Source organism: Otolemur garnettii, unplaced genomic scaffold, assembly GCF_000181295.1.
Source record: "Otolemur garnettii isolate 467f Iridium unplaced genomic scaffold, OtoGar3 scaffold00011, whole genome shotgun sequence".
NCBI classification, from domain to species: Eukaryota; Metazoa; Chordata; class Mammalia; order Primates; family Galagidae; genus Otolemur; species Otolemur garnettii.
In genome coordinates, this window is record NW_003852406.1 from 17,697,262 (window position 1) to 17,702,730 (window position 5,469).

The 5,469-nt window shown below is 41.7% G+C and overlaps 1 non-coding gene across 1 annotated transcript; it reads left to right on the forward strand.

The window, feature by feature from the left end:
* Positions 1-4,485: 4,485 nt before the first annotated feature.
* Positions 4,486-4,601, forward strand: LOC111723464. Its single transcript, XR_002771991.1, has one exon. It is a non-coding gene; the product is annotated as a U5 spliceosomal RNA (small nuclear RNA).
* The last annotated feature ends 868 nt before the right edge of the window (positions 4,602-5,469 follow it).

A 5,469-nucleotide genomic window follows, 5' to 3' on the forward strand; every position in this document is an offset into this window, starting at 1 on the left:
AAAAAAAAAAAAAAAGTTTGAGGACACATGTCTAGGAGGCCACGGCAGGTGGATCAACTGAGCTTAGGAGTTGGAGATCAGCCTGAGCAAAAGTGAGACCCTGTCTCTACTAAAAATAGAAAAACTAGCCAGGTGATATGGTGGGTGCCTATAGTCCCAGCTACTTGGGAGGCTAAGGCAAGTGGATTCTCAGAGATCTGAGTTCCAGAGTATGAGGTTGCTGTGAGCTGTGAACCCATGGCATTCTACTCAGGGTGACTGAGCAAGACCATCTCAAAAAGAAAAAAAAATTATAAAATGCCCCTCTTTATCTCTAGTAACATTTTTTGTGTTTGTGTATTTTTAGTTTGGGTTTTGGTATGGAGACACAGTCTTACTCACCAGGGCTAGAGTGCTGTGTCATCAGCCTAGGTCACAGCAACCTCAAATTCCTAGGTTCAAGTGATTCTCCTACCTTAGCCTCCCAAGTATCTGGGACTAGAGGTGCCCGCCACCATACCCAGCTAATTGTTCTATTTTTTGTAGAGAACAGGTCTCACTCTTGCTTCGGTTGGTCTCGAACCTCTGAATGATCAAGCATTCTTCCTGCCTCAGCCTCCCAGAGTGTTAGGATTACAGGTGTTAGCCACCACACCTGCCCTGTTTTAAGGACTACTTTGCCTAATATTCACATAGCTGTTCCAGCTTTCTATAGTTGCTTTTGCATGATATATCTTTTCAAAAGATATATCTTTTTTTTTATTAAATCATAACTTTGTACTTTTCAATTCTTTTTTAGTAATTTATTTTTTGTTTTTGAGACCGAGTCTTGCTCTATTGCTCAGCCTGGAATACAGTTGTGCAATCATAGCTCACTCCTGGGCTCAAGCAATCTCCAATCCTCAGCCTCCCAAGTAGCTAATACTACAGGTTTGTGCCGGTATGGCAAGCTAATTTTTTTTTTGTAGAGATGGGGTATCACTATGTTTGCTGTTCAGTCTGTTTCTGGATTCCTGGCCTTCAGTGATCCTCCCCCCTTGGCCTCCCAAACAGCTGGGTGTGGACCGAACTTGTTTTATTTTTGGTTTTATTAATTTATTTTTTGAAACAGGGTATCTCTCTGTCATCTGGGCTAGAGTAACATCATAGGTCACTGCAACTTCAAATTTCTGACCTCAAGCAATCCTCCTGCCTCAGCCTCCCACCATGTTGGGCCTGTTTTTATTTTTAAATAAAATCCTGCATGGGGCCCTGGGTTTAATCCCCAGCATCTCCACCAAAATAAAAATAAACACAACCAAATAAAAAAGTAAAATAAAAAATAAAGAAAAACCCAACAATCTCTGCATTTTGATTGGATTAATTTTTTTTTTTTTGAGACAGAGTCTCATCATGTCACTCTCAGAGAGTGCCATGGCATCACAGCTCACAGTAACCTCAAACTCTTGGGCTTAAGCAATTCTCCTGCCTCAGCCTCTGAAGCAGCTAGGACCACAGGCACCTGCCACAATGCCCAGCTATTTTTTGGTTGCAGTTGTCATTATTGTTTAGCAGGCCTGGGCCGGGTTTGAACCTGCCAACCTCAGTGTATGTGGCCGGTGCCCTACTCACTGAGCTATGGGTGCCAAGTCTGGATTATTTAATTTAATATTATCATTGCATTTATAGTTGATTATTCTTGAACAACATGGGCTTGAACTGCATGAATCCACTTATAGGTAGATTTTTCTTTTTCCTTTTTTTTCTTTGAGAAAGAGTCTCACTTTGTTTCCCTCAGTAGAGTGCTGTGGCATCACAGGTCACAACAACCTCCAACTCTTGGGCTTGAGCAATTCTCTTGCCTCAGCCTCCTGAGTAGCTGGGACTGTAGGTGCCCACCCCAACACCCAGCTATTTTTAGAGATGAGTTCTTGCTCTTGCTCAGGCAACCACCTGCCTTGGCCTCCCAGAGTTCTGGGATTACAGGTTTGAGTCACCCTGGGATTACAGGTTTGAGTCACCGCACTCTGCCAGGTGGATGTTTTTCAACAAATAATATTGGGAAATTTGGGGTAGATTTGCAACAATTTGAAAAAAGTCACAAACCACAAAGTGTAGAAATATGAAAAAAGAAGAAGAAAAAGTTAGATATGTCATGAATGCATAAAATATAGGGTGTCCATAAAGTTCATGTGCAATTTAAAATAGTTGTCTATCTTTAATTGCATATGAACCCTGTATATATTAGTCTGTTATTTACTACCATAAAATGTATACAGTCTAATATAAAAAGTTAATTTATCAAAACTGATACAGGGACACACTCTACATGGTATCATTTGTGGTTAAGAAAAAATGTAAACAAACAAAGATGTAGTATTAAATCATGACTGCATAAAATTAACTATATAGTACCACTGTAATAATTCATAGATGCCTCCTATTGCTATTTCTGTGAGCTCAAGTGTTGCAAGTATCCACTTAAAATGCCATGTGATGCTAATCATTTCCCTGTAAGCAGTTCTTCTCTCTCCAGTAAATTACATATCATGGTAAAAAGTGATCTCTTATGGTTCTCACACATTTTTCTTCTTGTTTAGTGCAATACCACAAACCCTGAATAATACCATGGGACCCACATGAAGTGCCACTAGTGATGCTGGATGTGCTCCCAAGCAGCAGAGAAGTCATGACATAATGAGAAGTTGAATTGCTTCTCACGTACTATAGCTTGAGATCTGCAGCTGCAGTTGCCTCCCATTTCAAGACAGAATCTAAGCCGTGTGTGGTGGTGCACACCTGTGTAGTCTCAGCTACTCAAGAGACCAAGCTTAGGAGTTCCAGGCCAGCTTCACACCACAGTGAGATCAAGTCTCTTTAAAATAAGGCAAAACTAGGCTACTACCTGCAGTTTTGTGGGTAGTGTGCCAGCCACATACACCAAGGCTGGTGGGTTCGAGCCTGGCCTGGGCCTGCTAAACAACAGTGACAGCTGCAACCAAAAAAAAAAAAAAAGCCAGGCTTTGTGGCAGGTGCCTGTAGTCCCAGCTACTTAGGATGCTAAGGCAAGAGAATTGCCTAAGCCCAAGAGTTGGAGGTTGCGGTGAGATGTGACCACGGCACTCTGCCCAGGGCGATTTAATGAGACTCTGTCTCAAAAAAAAAAGGTAAAACTAGTGTTGGAGGACAGATCCATACTTGTAAAAAATTATAGGTGGAAGGAAGTACAACAGCACAAGGAAATTTTGGCAGGGTATGAAATTATTTTGGATCCTGGCTGGGTGGGGTGGTTCATGCCTATAATCCTAGCATTCTGGGAGGCCCAGAGCAGGTGGATCACTTCTAAGGTGACCTCAGAAGATTGAGACCAGCCTCAGGAAAGTGAGACCCAATCTCTAGTAAAAACAGAAAAATTATCCAGGTCATGTGATGTGCCTGTAGTCCTAGCTAATTGGAAGGCTGAGGCAGAATTACTTGAACCCAGAAGTTTGAGGTTGCTGTAAGCTAAGGCTGAGGCGGTGGCACTCTAGCCTGGGCAATTGAAGGAAGCTCTGTCTCGAAAAAATAATAAATTAAAAATAAATTAGCTAAAAATAAAGAATTTAAGTATATTTCTCACACAACAAATATTCTGTTTGCATAATTCAAAGTAATAAAATAGAACCCTGATATGTCCCTTCCAGTTTAAAGGTATTGCCAAGGCTTTTGAAGCCCTCTATGGGCCCTTTCCCCCAGTTACACCCCTCATTCCACGGTGCCACTATCCGGAATTTGTATTAACCGTTACTTTGCCATTTACTGCCCCAACTATTAGAAAACTCTTTTATTTAAGAGTTTCTCTTAATACTCTTAAGAGTTCTCTTAAAACTCTTTTATTTAAGAGTGGCGCCTGTACCTCAGCGGCCAGGGCGCTAACCACATACACGAGAGTTGGTGGGTTCGAATCCAGCCCGGGCCTGCCAAACAACGACTACTACAACCAAAAAAATAGTCAGGCATTGTGGGGGGTGCCTCTAGTCCCAGCTACTTGGGAGGCTGAGGCAAGAGAATCACTTAAGCCCAAGAGTTGGAAGTTGTTATGAGCTGTGATGCCATGACTCTACCCAGGGCAACAGCTTGAGACTCTGTCTCAAAAAAAAAAAAAAAAATTATACTTAAAATCTCAACGTACAAACAGATAAAATCAGGATGCCTCGGGATAACCAGGCCTAGGTTTAAATCCCAGGCAGCAAGGCCTCCACCTCGCCCCCTAACGGTGGCCCTAGGAGCACAGTGAATACGAGGTATTTCCGGAGTCCAAAGGACGATTATTCAGGTTAATTTGCATACCCATAACACACTGCAGACAGTACAACTATTTTTATGGAAAAACAAATTATGTATTGTTCGCTTTTTATAATGATGAGAACTTTTGTTTGCAGCATTTTTTGTATAAACTTCTGAGGCAGGAACTCTTGGGATGATTAGGCACCATCAGTGTACAGGGAGTTGCTGTTACCCGAGGAATGAATGAAAGGACGTACTGACATACTCTGGTTTCTCTTCAGATCGCATAAATCTTTCGCCTTTTACTAAAGATTTCCGTGGAGAGGAACAACTCTGAGTCATAAACTAATTTTTTGAGGCCTTGCTTTAGCGAGGCTACATGATGGTTAGAAATAAAAGCTATTCAAGTACTATACATGGTTTATCATGACAATAAGTAAACTGTTTTACTTGCTTTTCCGTAGCATAGTTTGTATGTTTATCTTACTTTCGAAGTGCAATTTGAATTGTCGCGCTGGAACAGTTGGCGATAATCTTTAAATTTGGGGCTTGAACTATATTCTCTTGTTCAACTTTCCAAGTAGCCAGAACTTTACAAGCGTACACCCGGCTCTTTTGCCTCTTCAGATTGTTACTGGGCCTGAGGCCGAGCCTCGAAACCCGCCCCACTCGGTGTATGTGGCTGGTCCCCTACCTACTGAATTGTGGCCGCCGCCCATGTTTTTTTCTTTTGAGCTTTATAATAAATGTTAATACAGGAGTACTTTGCATGTGTTTTGTTGTATGCTTTTTGCTGCCTCTGGTGTACTCAGGTCGTTTTCCTTGCACAAATACAATTCTGAGACAGATGGGATTTTCAACTTTGTAGAAAGCACACTAAATAAAAAGGAACAGGTAAAATTTACTCTCATAATGTGTTTTTCACGCCCCCTTAATCCTAGCACTCTGGGAGGCCAAGACGGGTGGACCACCTGAGCTCCTTAATTTGAGACAAGCCTGAGCCAGAGTGAGACTTCGTCTCTAAAAATAGCCTGGTGTTGTGCTGGGCACCTGTAGTCCTAACTTCTGGGGAAGCTGAGACAAGAGAATCGCTTCAGCCCAAGAGTTTGAGGTTGCTGTGAGCTATGACACTACAGCACTCTACTGAGGGTGACAAAGTGACATTGTGTCTCAAAAAAAAGCATTTTTATTATTCAACAATCCAAAATGCTATCATTTGTCTATGTAGTTAATATAAATAAATAC